The sequence below is a fragment of the Oncorhynchus mykiss genome, chromosome 4 (genome assembly GCF_013265735.2).
Source record: "Oncorhynchus mykiss isolate Arlee chromosome 4, USDA_OmykA_1.1, whole genome shotgun sequence".
NCBI classification, from domain to species: Eukaryota; Metazoa; Chordata; class Actinopteri; order Salmoniformes; family Salmonidae; genus Oncorhynchus; species Oncorhynchus mykiss.
Genome location: NC_048568.1, coordinates 32,667,501 through 32,685,421, shown reverse-complemented (window position 1 = coordinate 32,685,421; position 17,921 = coordinate 32,667,501). Strand labels below are relative to the sequence as shown.

Sequence of the window (17,921 nt, the reverse complement as noted above, 5' to 3'; positions counted from 1 at the left end):
AGTAGCGGACCTCTCCAACAAGCAGGAGGAATGACAGAGAGGGAGGAGAGGGATGAGAAGTGGAGAGAGGGACCGGAAGGAAAGCGAAGAGGATGTCTTTGTGTGTCGCACGCTTTCAATTTCACGGTAAATAGGAAGGAAAGAAAAAAAAGTCCTTTCATTAGATTGAATGTTCCCATTGCCACTCCACTCTGCAGCCAACAGTGTCACACACCACATTTGGTCAACAGACAATGGGCAGGCATAACACTGACGATTAGGACCGTAACACATTACATCAGACAGGAAAGACAGTGAGTTAACAATTTAAACAGAATGCACACACGAACAGCACACACACACCCATGCATGAGCATGTACGCACGCACACACACACACACACACACACACACACACACACACACACAACATACCACACACACTCGTCACTCTTGTTAGCAGAGCTATCCCTCCAAACTGCACTGTGATTTGTGGGTTCACTCTCACCACACATACCCATAGTTATTGCCCCAGAGACCTGAGGGAAAGCTAATAAATGCCATGGTCATTAAGTATTAATTTAGCTTTTTTTTCATTACGATTCCTTCGACATTTGCTTAGAGCCAAGAAGGTGCAGTCAGTGAATACAAATGAAGCAACACTATTGGGGATTCTGAGATTCTGTTTGGTTTCATGTACTGTAGGTATACTGCACAGGTGCTTAGGTGCTCAAATATCGAATGGATTCGGTTTCGTTTGCATACTACATATACTCGAGGAGAGTCTTCAAATACTTTCCATGTACAGGCTTATATTTTTGAAGTTTGATTCCAAGAACGGTTCTCAGTGATATTGACTTGAATGAATTGGGTTCGCATCACAAAATGTTTTCCTGTTTGATGTAATGAAACAAATACTCAGTGGAAGTTTAGGGAGGCAGGTAGCCTAGCAGTTAAGATCATTGAGCCAGAAACCAAACAGTTGATGGTTTGAATTTCCGAGCCAATTAGGTAAAAATTCTGTCGATGTGCCCTTGAGCAAGGCACTTAACCCCAATTGCTCTGGATGAGAGTGTCTGCTAAATGAGTAAAAATACAAGATCCTAATTGAAAACCTTATGCATGGCTGCATAGTTTAAGTTTATACTTTAGTAAATGTCACACTTTATTATATGTGGTAAAGTGTGATATTTTCCTGAATATGTCTTTATTAAGTTGCATACTCCCTGTCTTGAGAAGATTGGGAAGCTGTTATCTTGTATTCTATTCCTAGCCAATTAGTGATACTGATCAGGGGACAGTAGTGAGATAATGCTGCACTGGCGGCAGATCAATCAGATAGAGGATTCAATCTGCCTCTCGAGGAGCAGATTGAATCACGATAGTGATGATGACACTGCAGGTAACTGCCAAAATAAAGGAAACATCAACAACAAGCCACCAGAACAGCTTCAATGTGCCTTGGCATATATTCTACAAAATGTTCTCTAACTGAAAATTACTGGGATTACCCCCCCCCACCCACCCCCCACCCCCACACACACACCCAGCCATCCAATCATCTAACCCCGGCTGTCTTCTGCAACACTTCTACTGATGCTGTGAGCAGTTACTTGATCAGGGACCCTCTGATACGGGCACCTCATTAATTACTGTACTACTGGGGGAGGACGTAAATACACACACACACACACACCCTTTAAACCCCCTTTGCTCCTTTGAGACCCCTGAGATCTCTTCTAACCATGGTAGCCAAAATAATGGGCAACCGGGCATTTTAATACATGGAAAGTTAATTGTCTAATTAAATCAAATACCACACCTGTGTGAAAGCACTTGCTTTCAATACACAGTTGAAGTCGAAAGTTTACGTACACCTTAGCCAAATACAATTAAACTCAGTTTTTCACAATTCCTGACATTTAATCCTAGTAAAAATTCCCTGTTTTTGGTCAGTTAGATCACCACTTTATTTTAAGAATGTGAAATGTCAGAATAATACCAGAGAGAATGATTTACTTGAGCTTTTATTTCTTTCATCACATTCCCATTGGGTCAGAAGTTTACATACATTCAATTAGTATTTGGTAGCATTCCCTTTAAATTGTTTAACTTGGGTAAAAAGTTTCAAGTAGCCTACCACAAGCTTCCACAATAAGTTGGGTGAATATTGGCGCATTCCTCCTGACAGAGCTGGTGTAACTGAGTCAGGTTTGTAGGCCTCCTTGCTCACACACACTTTTTCAATTCTGCCCACAAATGTTCTACAGGTTTACGGTCAGGGCTTTGTGATGGCCGCTCCAATACCTTGACTTTGTTGTCCTTAAGCCATTTTCCACAACTTTGGAAGTATGCTTGGGATCATTGTCCATTTGGAAGACCCATTTGAGGCCAAGCTTTAACCTCCTGACTGATGTCTTGAGATGTTGCTTCAATATATCCATTTAATTTCCCTCCCTCATGATGCCATCAATTTTGTGAGGTGCACCACAACATGATGCTGCCACCTCCGTGCTTCACTTTTGGGATGGTGTTCTTTGGCTTGCAAAACTCCCCTTTTTCCCTGCAAACATAACAATGGTCATTATGGCCAAACAGTTCTATTTGTGTTTCATCAAACCAGAGGACATTTCTCCAAGAAGTATGATCTTTGGCCCCATGTGCAGTTGCAAACTGTAGTCTGGCTTTTTTTAATGTCGGTTTTTGAGCAGTGGCTTCTTCCTTGCTGAGCTGCCATTCAGGTTATGTTATTATAGGACTTATTTAACAGTGGATATACGTAGATACTTTTGTAACTGTTTTCTCCAGCATCTTCACAAGGTCCTTTGCTGTTGTTATGGGATTGATTTGCACATTTTGCACCAAAGTACATTCATCTCTAGGAGACAGAATGTGTCTAATTCCTGAGCGGTATGATGGCTGCGTGGTCCCATGGTGTTTATTATTGCGTACTGTTGTTTGTACAGAGTTTGGAAATTGCTCCCAAGGATGAACCAGACGAGCGGTAGTCTCCAATTTTTTTTCTGAGGTCTTGGCTGATTTCTTTTGATTTCCCCATGATGTCAGGCAAAGAGGCACTGAGTTTGAATGTAGGCCTTGAAATACATCCACAGGTACACCTCCAATTGACTCAAATTATGTCAATTAGCCTATCGGAAGCTTCTAATGACATAATTTTCTGGAATTTTCCAAGCTGTTTAAAGGCACAGTCAACTTAGTGTATGTAAACTTCTGACCCACTGGAATTGTGATACAGTGAATTATAAGTGAAATAATCTGTCTGCAAACAATTGTTGGAAAAATTACTTGTGTCATGCACAAAGTAGATGTCCTAACCGACTTGCCAAAACTATAGTTTGTTAACAAGAAATTTGTGGAGTGGTTGAAAAACAAGTTTTAATGACTCCAACCTAAGTATATGTAAACTTCCGACTTCAACTGTACTTTGTATCCCTCATTGACTCAAGTGTTTCCTTTATTTTGGCAGTATCCTGTATATCTTCTGTTTTGGCCCTGGGCAAACTCAACGCTTCTTTAGAGATCTGATGCATAAAGTTGATCAAATCCATTGCATGAAGTTGATCAAATTTGATGCTTAAAGTTGATGAATTTGAAAGAAAAGTATCTGAGGATATAAGTCACGAGGAGGAAGACTACGTATGAAGCTGGTGGGTTGGTGGAAATACATAGATTTTCTGATTTCTACTGCCACATAAACATTTATGGCAATCAAACACTGTCATAAAAATCATACATGTGAATCACATGCTACAATCACAAGCCACAGTCCTTTAAGTCACAAAGAGACTCATAGAGAAAACCCCAAGAGCATGTAATCTCAACTGGTCTCTTTTACGATTTAAAGAGAGGGTGAATGGTTGATGTTCTCAGAGGTGCTTGCCTAACGATCAATGGTGGTGTCATTAACATGTATCGCTATGCTATGGCCTTGCTAGATTCGCCTACAGATGTAGGATCTTAATTTGAGCCACTTTGCTACTGCAGGAAAATAATCCTGCAGCAGCAGGACATGTGGATCATTATGTGGATTATAACTAACGTACATTTTTGTAGGGGTTGATACATTTTTCACAAGGAAATTACAAAATTCAGAAGCCTTTTTCAACCTCAAATACAGTATGAGTTTAAGTTGTCCTGTAACAGGGTGATCAAATTAATATCCTACATCTGTAGCTGCCATTGGTCTCACTTCACCAGCTAAACACCCAGCCATCCAGAAGTTTAACCCTGGCTGTGTCTTCTGCAACACTTCTGCTGCTGCTGTGAGCGAGGAGCGTCCCGTTACTTGATAAGGGACCCTCTGATATGGCCACCTCATTAATCACTGTACTACTAGGGGAGAACGAACACACACACACACACACACACACACACACACACACACACACACACACACAGGTTAAAAAAAACACACACATGCACACAAACACAAGCACACATATACACAATACACACAGAGGTACAAACACACACACAAACACACACACACACGCATGCACACACACACAATAATGGGTTAGCCCTCTCCCCTACATAGATATACATCAGGAGGCTGTAAGAAAAGTAAATAATGGTGGTTGGTTCAGGGTGGCTAAGGCTATACCCCCCTCCTGCGTGAGAGATGGAAGAGTAATAGCAACTGCAGTGGGAGTGCCTGATAGGTACTAACTACCATGAATGGGGATGCAGGTTGATGATGTCATCATTAAACCACATCAGTGATCACATGATCAGTCACAGGGGACGTTAAAGCCGCTAACAGGGAATGGATCGACATGGTGCATGTCGACTCTGTAAAATATCTGTACTTTTAAAGTGTTTATTGGGTCCTATTGATGACTATGTGCATTACAGAACCCAGAGAACGTCATGGTGGAGCTGCACTTCTCCTGTCTTCCCGTTAAAACTTCTTGATGCACCCATCCCGGTAGCGGGATCATTTTCATCAACACCCGCTGAATTGCAGCGCGCCAAATTCAAATTAAATTACTAAACATATATAATTTTCATGAAATCACAAGTGCAATATAGCAAAACACAGCTGAGCTTGTTGTCCTCCTGGCGTGTCAGATTTCAATACATTTTTTCGGCGAAAACATAACTAGCGTTTATGTAAGAACGTCTCTCTCAGTAGACAAAATATTACAAACACCGAGCAGCCAAGTAGATTGGTCACGAAAGTCAGAAAAGCAATAGATTAAATTGCTTACCTATGATGATCTTCGGATGTTTTCACTCACGAGACTCACAGTTACACAATAAATGTTCCTTTTGCTCCATAAAGATTATTTTTATATCCAAAATACCTCCATTTGTTTGGCGCGTTATGTTCAGAAATCCACAGGCTCGAGCGGTCACGACATCGCAGACGAAAATTACAAATAGTATCCGTAATGTCCACAAAAACATGTCAAAGTTTTTCATAATCAATCCTCAGGTTGTTTTTAAAATATATAATCGATAATATATCAACCGGGACCGTTGCTTTTTCAATAGGAGAGGGAGAGACAATGGCTGCCCCACTCTGTTGCGCAAGCAAAACTCATGCGAACATCCACTGACGCAATGTTATCTTTCGCGCTCATTTTTCTAAATAAAAGCCTGAAACTATGTCTAAAGACTGTTGACACCTTGAGGAAGCGATAGGAAAGGAATCTCGTTGATTTCCCTTTAAAAGGAGCGAATGCAGGCTATGGAACATGGAGCTTTCAAAATAGAAGCCGCTTCCAGGTTTGATTTTCCTCAGGTTTTCGCCTGTAATATCAGTTCTGTTATACTCACAGACAATATTTTGACAGTTTTGGAAACTTTAGAGTGTTTTCTATCAATCTGATATAATCTGATAATTATATGCATATTCTAGTTTCTGGGCCTGAGAAATAGGCAGTTTCAAATGGGTACGTTTTCTAGCCAAAAATGAAAATCCTGCCCCCTACACTCAAGAAGTTAAGTCTGTTTACTCAACGGCACCCTTCATAATGCACTTCTTTTGATGAGAGCCCTAGGACTTGGTCAAACGCATTGCGCTATATAGGGACCATTTGAGACGTAGGCTCTGTTACAGTTTTTTACAATCACTTTGGCACTAATTTCAGAACCTTGTGGTCATTTATCAAAACTCCAGACACAAAACTCAAAACGGTCATCACTTGTAACACAGGCTGTCCAATGTTCTAAACATTGCATTGTACATTCATATCTTTAAAGAAACCTTTCACTTGCAGAATCACTGGTTCAAATAACTCATTTATCATGAAATACCATATGAACATTCATTTAGATCAGTCATACTCAAGATACCAATAGTTTCACTGTGTTGTTGTTCGTACAATCATTAAATATTGTATTACAAAATATGTGATACATGTTTCATGATACATGACATCTGCCGTGATGTCATTGCACGCGTCATCCACAGCCTGTTCGTGAGGGCGTCTATCACATACCTTCCACCTCCACGTGGATAAAAATTCCTCAATCAGGTTAAGGAAAGTAGAGTATGGGGGTAAGTACAGGGTGGCAAATTGTGAATGGGCCTGAAACAATGCTTGCACCTGTCATGACATTGGTAGGTTATTGACAGTCATAAATACCTCTCCCGCCCCTTTTTCCTCTCTCTACCCTACTGATGTTACATTTCAAAACCCCTTGGTTGACATAGAGATTCTGGGAACATCAGAAGGTGGGTTGAAATGAACTATATTCTGGTGATCCGACCAATTGAACAGATGAGGTGGTACTTAATGAATATGTTGTCATCTGAGACATTCTCATCAGTGATAAGATGACATAAACTCTACAGTGTAAAGTCTACACATCAGAGTTATCGGATTCACATGGAATTGTTGTTCAATTTGAATGTTTGCATATGAAATCATTCGTGATGGGATGAAATGTGATTTTAGCTTCTAAAATGTGAGAATTGGGTTTTCAAATCAAATCATCAAATCAAATCAAATTTTATTTGTCACATACACATGGTTAGCAGATGTTAATGCGAGTGTAGCGAAATGCTTGTGCTTCTAGTTCCGACAATGCAGTAATAACAAGTAATCTAACTAACAATTCCAAAACTACTGTCTTGTACACAGTGTAAGGGGATAAAGAATATGTACATAAGGATATATGAATGAGTGATGGTACAGAGCAGCATAGGCAAGATACAGTAGATGGTATCGGGTACAGTATGTACAAATGAGATGAGTATGTAAACAAAGTGGCATAGTATAGTATAAAGTGGCTAGTGATACATGTATTACATAAGGATACAGTCGATGATATAGAGTACAGTATATACGTATGCGTATGAGATGAATAATGTAGGGTAAGTAACATTTATATAAGGTAGCATTGTTTAAAGTGGCTAGTGATATATTTACATCATTTCCCATCAATTCCCATTATTAAAGTGGCTGGAGTTGAGTCAGTGTCAGTGTGTTGGCAGCAGCCACTCAGTGTTAGTGGTGGCTGTTTAACAGTCTGATGGCCTTGAGATAGAAGCTGTTTTTCAGTCTCTCGGTCCCAGCTTTGATGCACCTGTACTGACCTCGCCTTCTGGATGATAGCGGGGTGAACAGGCAGTGGCTCGGGTGGTTGATGTCCTTGATGATCTTTATGGCCTTCCTGTGACATCGGGTGGTGTAGGTGTCCTGGAGGGCAGGTAGTTTGCCCCCGGTGATGCGTTGTGCAGACCTCACTACCCTCTGGAGAGCCTTACGGTTGAGGGCGGTGCAGTTGCCATACCAGGCGGTGATACAGCCCGCCAGGATGCTCTCGATTGTGCATCTGTAGAAGTTTGTGAGTGCTTTTGGTGACAAGCCGAATTTCTTCAGCCTCCTGAGGTTGAAGAGGCGCTGCTGCGCCTTCTTCACGATGCTGTCTGTGTGAGTGGACCAATTCAGTTTGTCTGTGATGTGTATGCCGAGGAACTTAAAACTTGCTACCCTCTCCACTACTGTTCCATCGATGTGGATAGGGGGGTGTTCCCTCTGCTGTTTCCTGAAGTCCACAATCATCTCCTTAGTTTTGTTGACGTTGAGTGTGAGGTTGTTTTCCTGACACCACACTCCGCAGCTTCATGAGTGAATTAGGCGCGACTCAGTGGCCCGCCCACGTGAAGAGTCATGCTTTTCAGACACACCCTTCTCACTCCACTATAGAAAGCCTTGACGAAAATGTAACCTCCTGTACTGAGGATGTGAGGACGACGGTCCGATGTCAGAATGGTTCAGATAATAACTACAGAACGAAGCCAACATCAGTGTGAGCTTTGGTTGTGAATGGTATGAACTTTGAACTCTTATTCACTACAGAAGTGATACCTCCTAGCCGTTGAGTTAGCAACAGCAGCTGCAAACGAGGGTTAGGAAGGAACAGACAGAGCAACAACGTTAATACAACATATCCAATTGACCACCAGAGACATTCTTCAAAGGACAAAGGACTCGGTTTGGCAACACAGCCTTCCATCTACCACCAACCTACTGAAGTGCAACTCAGAGTAAATATTTATTGCATTTTCCTTTTCCAAATGGGCGGTAATTTAGAATGCATAAGATACTGTAGTTACGATAGCACAGCTTCTTCCTTTGTTCCTCAGTCTTCCCGTTCTTTCACTCAAACCCAGCCCCTTTTCTTTTGTGTAACAAGCTGTCATATCTGTTCCGCCCGCAAGGGACGTTTTCCTTTATGACGTAATTTGTAATCAAGTTATGATTAATTATGTGTATGTGTAATTATGTGTGATTAGTTAGGTATTTAGTAAATAATAAATAAATAATTAAACCCAATTTTGTATTGCTGATTCAACTTGTTAGCCAGGGTTCGTGAAGATAACCAAGAATTTACAACTTTCAGATGAGTTAAGACTGAATTAAGGTGACGATTAATGTTGACTGCTATTGATATAAAATATTACTATTACTAGGTTCAGAAGATAACAGCTCTATAAATATTATTTTGTGATGCCCCGACTCTCTAGTTAATTACATTTACATGATTAGCTAAATCAGGTAATATTAATTACGGAGAAATTATTTTATAGAATAGCATGTCATATCACTTAATCCGGCATAGCCAAAAACACGACACACCATTTGAGTATGGTGGAACCTGACATTATCCCACACAATGCCATCAGCTCTACAGACCTGATTAAGCTCATCAAGAAAGGTTACAAGGAGAGCTGCATTATATGATCCAATACGAGGTCTGCGTCCCACCACACCATCTTCTGTTATAGCTGCACACATGGTGATGTTGGCCCCACGTTGTCCAGGTACTTGCACGCTGGCCAATAAAATTCCGACCTCTCCTCCTTGTTTTTACCAGGTTGAAGCCTGCCTCATCCAAAAAGAGGAATTTGTGATTGTTTTCGTCAGCATCCAGCTCCATCACCCTCAAAAAATACATTTTGGAAAGAGAATTTAAAGAATTTAAATACAATGATGTATAATTTTGGGGGAATTTTTCACAAGAGGCATCTTGAAACTGAACATACCTGAACATACTCAGTCCTCAGTTGCTTCACTCTGTCTGCATTTCTTTCAAAAGGCACATGGTATAGCTGTTTTAGAGACACCTGGTGCCTTTTCAGCGTGTGTGCAACAGTCAGCAAACTGATGGCTTCCACATTGTTGAACATGTTGTTATTGTCGTTATTGTCCAAGATGTGCTGCGGAATTTCTGTAAGACGAAAGTAATTTCTGGCCCAAACCAAATTGACCACAGCCCGCTCTTGTTGGTCAGTTAGATTTTTGCCTTCCCTATTTGGCCTAGTCTCAATTCTGCAGGAAAAATGACATTAAGAACACATTTAGTCACATCACCTACTCTGTGGTACACATTGGCACATTGGCATGCAGTATAGTCATTTGACAATTGAGAGTAGCCTAATGTTTAGTGCATGCTAATGTTGAGACTTGAGACCGGTTCTCATTGCGGAAAGTTCTGATGACTGAGGCCACGGTTGATCTTCTGAGATTTGGTTGAATCATTGTAGCTGCCTCAGTCATTGTCATGGCATATTTAAGACATGGTCTACAAATACTGTTCGGATTTCATTGGACACTCTTTGCTGTTGCTGCCGCTGTCTTGGTCCGTGGACTTGTCCTCTACTACGTTTCCCCACACCTCTCAAACGAGGCCCACGACCACCTCTCAGAAGGATTGTTTGTCCCCTGCCATTCCTTTGACCACCACGTCTTCCTCGTCTTCCTCCTCCAACTGCTTGACCTCTATTGTGACCTGGATCACCTGCAGGCTCCACTTTATCACTATGTTGTTGTAGGTGGATACCACTCATTTCACTATTTACTCCTACCACAATGTGAAATCAATCATCAGTAACGAGTTGGCAGTATTGGAAAAGCAATTACAAGGGCCTGCATACATACACTCACCGACCACTTTATTAGGTACACCTGAGTGTTAACGCTAATAGCCTGCTCCTTCGAACAGCGAAACGTGTGGCTGCCTGCAACTCAATATATAGAGTAAATAGAGTAAAGAGCTGAAGATGTTGTTCGACCAAACATTAGAACGGGCAAGATGCATAATGTAAACAACTTTAACCGTGGTTTGATTGTTGGTGCCACACAAGGTGGTTCCAGCATCTCAGAAACAGCTGCCCTCCTGGGATTTTTACGCACTACAGTCTCTAGAGTTTAAAGAGAATTGAGCGATAAACAAAACATTCAGTGAGTGGCAGTTCTGTGGGCAAAAACACTTTGTTTAATGAGAGAGGTCAGAGGAGAATGTCCAGACTCATTCAAGCTAACAGAAAGGCCACAAATGCTCAAATAACAGCCGTTTAAAACAGTGGTGTGCAGAATGGCTTCTCTTAAGTGCAACACTGTGAATAATTTAGGCTGTTGTGGAGGCAAAAGGGGGTCCTACCAGTACTATATAGGTGTCCCTAATAAAGTGTACGGTAATGTAAAATCTGAAAATATGGTTTGGAAAGTGGTACATGTGTCTGATAAAGAATGATGATGAAATATTACATCCATAGATAGTGTAATCCAATTGGTTCATGTTCCAGGGTAATTGGTGTCAATGGATCTCGTTATCCTGAAACTTTCATGATCTAAACATGGAATATTGTTCATCAGTTTCTGTAAAACTATGCATTAAGAGCAATGCAACAGTTACTTATAATTTTGATCAGTTGTATCAATGGCTAGTTAGATCATTGTAATGACATGAATAGACAGTCATCTCAGATGTAATGTGTGAATTGCATTTTGTAATGGTAATACTTTGATGTTAAGTTGTGTCATTTTGAACAGGTGATTTTTGTTCATTGAACAAATTATCTTAGCTTTATGTGTATTGTATCCAAGCAATTGGGAAAAGGCTAGAGTTTAGAAAAATTTGCATTTTGATCATTGGTTGTGAATTTTGTGTCTAGAGTTTTGAAAAATGACATCAAAATGCTGAAATTAGTGCCAAAGTGATTGTAAAAAACTGTAACAAAGTCCTATTACTGTATGCTGTAGGAAGTCTCCTATCAAACTCATAGGCAACCCGACTGGCAGGTTTGTGATTCAGCAAGCAGTGGGAAACCTCTCCTCCAGTATTTCCAGCCAGTCAAACTTATTGGATCGACTACACTACAATCACACTGTTGTCAGTGGTTCATGCTCCAAAAAGGGGTGTAAACTGCTAACTAAGCGAGGCGGATCAGGCGCTGATGAAACTCTAGCTTCCTGTTGCTAAACATCCTGGGAGGAAACAGCGAGTGTTCAGTTTGAAATCCCCAAACCGCTGCTTTGTGCACGTTAGCCATAGGATAGGATTCCTCTTGTCGGGCACCACAGCCGGAGAGTGTTTAGTTACATGTACAGTCAAAGTTGGAAGTTTACATACACCTTAGCCAAATACATTTCAACTCAGTTTTTCACATTTCCTGACATTTAATCCTCATTTAAAAATGATCTGTCTTAGATCAGTTAGGATCACCACTTTATTTTAAGAATGTCAAATGTCAGAATACAAGTGGAGAGAATTATTTATTTCAGCTTTCATTTCTTTCATCACATTCCCAGTGGGTCAGAAGTTTACATACACTCAATTAGTATTTGGTAGCATTGCCTTTAACTTGGGTCAAACCTTTTGGGTAGCCTTCCACAAGCTTCACACAATAAGTTTGGTGAATTTTAGCCCATTCCTCCTGACAGAGCTGGTGTAACTGAATCAGGTTTGTAGGCCTCCTTGCTCGCACACACTTTTCAGTTCTGCCCACAAAAGTTCTATAGGATTGAGGTCAGGGCTTTGTGATGGCCACTCCAATACTTTTACTTTGTTGTGCTTAAGCCATTTTGCCTCAACTTTGGAAGTATGCTTGGGGTCATTGTCCATTTGGAAGTCCCATTTGAGACCAAGATTTAACTTCCTGATTGATGTCTTGAGATGTTGCTTCAATATATCCGCATAATTTTCCTGCCTAATAATGCCATCTACAGTGCCTTGCGAAAGTATTCGGCCCCCTTGAACTTTGCGACCTTTTGCCACATTTCAGGCTTCAAACATAAAGATATAAAACTGTATTTTTTTGTGAAGAATCAACAACAAGTGTGACACAATCATGAAGTGGAACAACATTTATTGGATATTTCAAACTTTTTTAACAAATCAAAAACTGAAAAATTGGGCGTGCAAAATTATTCAGCCCCTTTACTTTCAGTGCAGCAAACTCTCTCCAGAAGTTCAGTGAGGATCTCTGAATGATCCAATGTTGACCTAAATGACTAATGATGATAAATACAATCCACCTGTGTGTAATCAAGTCTCCGTATAAATGCACCTGCACTGTGATAGTCTCAGAGGTCCGTTAAAAGCGCAGAGAGCATCATGAAGAACAAGGAACACACCAGGCAGGTCCGAGATACTGTTGTGAAGAAGTTTAAAGCCGGATTTGGATACAAAAAGATTTCCCAAGCTTTAAACATCCCAAGGAGCACTGTGCAAGTGATAATATTGAAATGGAAGGAGTATCAGACCGCTGCAAATCTACCAAGACCTGGCCGTCCCTCTAAACTTTCAGCTCATACAAGGAGAAGACTGATCAGAGATGCAGCCAAGAGGCCCATGATCACTCTGGATGAACTGCAGAGATCTACAGCTGAGGTGGGAGACTCGGTCCATAGGACAACAATCAGTATATTGCACAAATCTGGCCTTTATGGAAGAGTGGCAAGAAGAAAGCCATTTCTTAAAGATATCCATAAAAAGTGTCGTTTAAAGTTTGCCACAAGCCACTTGGGAGACACACCAAACATGTGGAAGAAGGTGCTCTGGTCAGATGAAACCAAAATTGAACTTTTTGGCAACAATGCAAGACGTTATGTTTGGCGTAAAAGCAACACAGCTCATCACCCTGAACACACCATCCCCACTGTCAAACATGGTGGTGGCAGCATCATGGTTTGGGCATGCTTTTCTTCAGCAGGGACAGGGAATATGGTTAAAATTGATGGGAAGATGGATGGAGCCAAATACAGGACCATTCTGGAAGAAAACCTGATGGAGTCTGCAAAAGACCTGAGACTGGGACGGAGATTTGTCTTCCAACAAGACAATGATCCAAAACATAAAGCAAAATCTACAATGGAATGGTTCAATAATAAACATATCCAGGTGTTAGAATGGCCAAGTCAAAGTCCAGACCTGAATCCAATCGAGAATCTGTGGAAAGAACTGAAAACTGCTGTTCACAAATGCTCTCCATCCAACCTCACTGAGCTCGAGCTGTTTTGCAAGGAGGAATGGGAAAAAATTTCAGTCTCTCGATGTGCAAAACTGATAGAGACATACCCCAAGCGACTTACAGCTGTAATCGCAGCAAAAGGTGGCGCTACAAAGTATTAACTTAAGGGGGCTGAATAATTTTGCACGCCCAATTTTTCAGTTTTTGATTTGTTAAAAAAGTTAGAAATATCCAATAAATGTCGTTCCACTTCATGATTGTGTCCCACTTGTTGTTGATTCTTCACAAAAAAATACAGTTTTATATCTTTATGTTTGAAGCCTGAAATGTGGCAAAAGGTCGCAAAGTTCAAGGGGGCCGAATACTTTCGCAAGGCACTGTATTTTGTGAGGTGCACCAGTCCCTCCTTAAGCAAAGCACCCCCACAACATGATGCTGCCACCCCCGTGCTTCACTTTTGGGATGGTGTTCTTCGGCTTGCAATCCTACCCCTTTTCCTCCAAACATAACGATGGTCATTATGGCCAAACATTTATTTTTTGTTTCATCAGACCAGAGGACATTTCTCCAAAAAGTACAATCTTTGTCCCCATGTGTCTGGCTTTTTTATGGCGGTTTTGGAGCAGTGGCTACTTCCTTGCTGAGGGGTCATTCAGGTTATGTCGATATAGGACTCGTTTTACTGTGGATATAGATACTTTGGTACCTGTTTCCTCCAGGATCACAAGGTCCTTTGCTGTTGTTCTGGGATTGATTTGCACTTTTCGCACCAAAGTAAGTTCATCTCTAGGAGACAGAACGTGTCTCCTTACTGAGCAGTATGATGGCTGCGTGGTCCCATGGTGTTTATAGTTGCGTACTGTTGTTTGCACCGATGAATGTGGTACCTTCAGGTGTTTGGAAATTGCTCCCAAGGATGAACCAGACTTGTGGAGGACTACATTTTTTTTCTTCTGAGGTCTTGGCTGATTTCTTTAGATTTTCCCATGATGTCAAGCAAAGAGGTACTAAGTTTGAAGGTAGGCCTTGAAATACATCCACAGGTACACCTCCAATTGACTCAAATGATGTCAATCAGCAAATGATGTCAATCAGAAGCTCTAAAGACATGACATCATTTCTGGAATTTTCCAAGCTGTTTAAAGTGTGCATGTAAACTTCTGACCCACTGGAATCTGTCTGTAAAAAGGTGTTGGAAAAATGACTTGTATCATGCACAAAGGAGATGTTCTAACCGACTTGCCAAAACTATAGTTTATTAACAATACATTTGTGGAGTGGTAAAAAACAAGTTTTAATGACTCCAACGTAAGTGTATGTAAACTTCCGACTTCAACTGTATGAACGCGGCTCACACCCGGTCAGTTATAGAGCCTTCCCTTAATGATCCCCACCAAACAGCCCAGGTAATACTTCCACACTTCCAACATTCCAGAACTGGGTTCAAATACTGAATTTGGTTACATTTGATTTAGTCTGTGTTGAGTGCCAGAATGTTTTTTTTTAAATGCACTTTAAATTCAGTTTGATATGTGATTTTGGGAATATTCTGTTTGGTTTCATTGAAGTAATGCTTTGGGATTTGGGCATAGTCAGATGGACACATGGATGCAATTTGTATGTCTCTGTGTCCACAATGAAGGCATTTAGAGGTAGTTTCAAGAGCTAACTGGCGTTAGTGCAATGACTGTAAGTCTATGGTTATCTACTAGGGTGCTTAGCAACAGGTATCCCTTTAATCCAGTCCATATGAATAAAGCACAGGTAATGCATTTAAAAAAGATTTTTGGTAACACTACATTTATAACAAACATTGTAACAAGCATCTGTCGTTACACCCCGGTAATTACAGACTGCAATTACCACCAGTTACATGTTGTTATTACAGTGTAGCTATTGATTATTCAAATGATTTACAATACTTGTTACAGTATAATAACACTGTATTTACACAGTAAATTTACACTGTAATTACATTGTATTAAGAACCCCTTAAAATGAAGCGTTACCTGACTTTTAATAGTCTCTGAACCCACGTTTGCAAAGTTCATTTGTTGAAATCAGCCAGCCTCTCTTTCACCGCCACCACGCTGCGATTGTGCCTCGGAAACAATTATTGTGTTGTGAATTCTGAATGATGCTGTTCCATTGTTTAATTTTTATTTTGAAAAGATGGAATGAGTCCTTTGGGTAATGCTTCTTGTTATTTCACCGTCAGTTAATGGCTGTGCTATCAATGTGGCTTGTTGGCAACGTGACCCACATGTAAATCTAGAGCACTGAAACAAAATAATCTTCATTTTGAATGTCTCCCTTCCTGTTGTTATTCATGTGCAGATATCTGAGGACAGGGGATATGGTGCCAATGAACTCTTTCACGTTTTGGACGATGAGATTTGCTGTAGCATAATGAATGTGATGACACAGCCCAGACTATTCATTTACAGTTGAACATCGCCACAAGGAAAGGTCCCATCTCAATTGCAGTTAAACAATTGGAGCTTCGCTTGTCGTTAATCCATACTGTGATTTCTGGCAGTTTTACAACTGATACTCTATGATTAACTTGAAATAGTCTGTGACCCACCATTTGAAAAGAGAGACCAAATCAGCAGTTTTATTTAGATTACAGGAGAGAGCGAGAGAGAAAGAGAGAGAGAGAATAGAAAAAAAACTCCTTATTTTGCAAAGCGAGGGGAAATTGTATCGACCCTCATGCATTGTCTCGTTAATTTTGCCTTGAGGTGTGGATTCCTGCTGATCAATATCCTGCGACTGCATCTTTATTCTTCTGTGTAACTTATTACTGTCAGAGAAATGCAAAGCTCTGAAGCACTGGGGCTGATCGATACCATAGATGTATGATCCATTCGGGTGGGAAGCAATAAGTAGTCAAAGTCACAGTGCATCTTCTCCCAAGACTAAAGGCTAATCTGCCTGAGAGCCTCAGTCTCATGCTGTTTTACGTGTGTCTCTCTCTACCGTGGAGGTTAACACGTAAAGAGACCAAGTGCTTGTCTCTGTAGGACCAGTAGACCACCAGGGGCACTGGGGGTCTTTATTGAGTAACGATTTCCTCCTCTGTTTCTGTGGGATTGGATTTAATGTTTGCTTTTGCATGTGTGAGTTGTTTGTTTAATGGATCAGTTGGTTGGAGAAGTGGTGGAAAAGTACCCAATTAAAATATTGAGTGAAAGTAAAGATACCATGATAGAATGTTACTCAAGTAAATGTGAACGTTACTGGGTAAAATACTACTTGAGTAAAAATCTAAAAGTATTTGGTTTTAAATATACTTATGAATCAAAAGTAAATGTAATTGATAAAACATACTTAAGTTTTAAAAGTAAAATCATTTAAAATAATTAAATATTCCTATATTAAGCAAAGCAGACGGCATCATTTTCTTGTTTTTAAAATGTACAGATAGCCAGGGGCACACTCCAACATAATTTACAAATGATGCATTTGTGTTTTGTGAGTCGGACAGATCAGAGGCAGTAGGAATGATTACATATGTTTTTATTTATTTTACTAGGCAGGTCAGTTAAAAACAAATTATAATTAAAAAAATATATATTACCTAGGAACAGGTTACCTGCCAATCCAATTGTCTTGATAAGTTATTTATCCATTACTTTACCAGGTAAGTTGACTGAGAACACATTCTCATTTGCAGCAACAACCTGGGGAATAGTTACAGGGGAGAGGAGGGGGGATGAATGAGCCAATTGTAAACTGGGGATTATTAGGTGACCGTGATGGTTTGAGGGACCAGATTGGGAATTTAGCCAGGACACCAGGGTTAACACCCATACTCTTAGGATACGTGCCATGGGATCTTTAATGACCTCAGCACATCCGTTTAACATCCCAGCCAAAAGATAGCACCCTACACAGGGCAGTGTCCCCAATCACTGCCCTGGGGAATTGGGATATTGTTTTTAGACCAGAGGAAAGAGTGCCTCCTACTGGCCCTCCAACACTACTTCCAGCAGCATCTGGTCTCCCATCCAGAAACTGACCAGGACCAACCCTGCTTAGCTTCAGAAGCAAGCCAGCAGCAATATGCAGGGTGGTATGCTGCTAGCTATAAGTGAGTGAATGGGACCATGTTATTGTCCTGCTAAGCATTCAAAATGTAATGAGTACTTTTTCTTTAGGAATGTAGTGAAGTAAAATGTCAGTTCACATGTTTACTGTTGGTCAAAGAG

The 17,921-nt window shown here is 40.6% G+C and overlaps 1 long non-coding RNA gene across 1 annotated transcript in view; it reads right to left on the bottom strand.

Moving 5' to 3' along the window:
- LOC110520986 overlaps positions 1 to 17,921 on the bottom strand; it is a 33,316-nt gene that overhangs the window by 14,182 nt on the left and 1,213 nt on the right. The gene's annotated exons all lie outside the window — the stretch shown is intronic.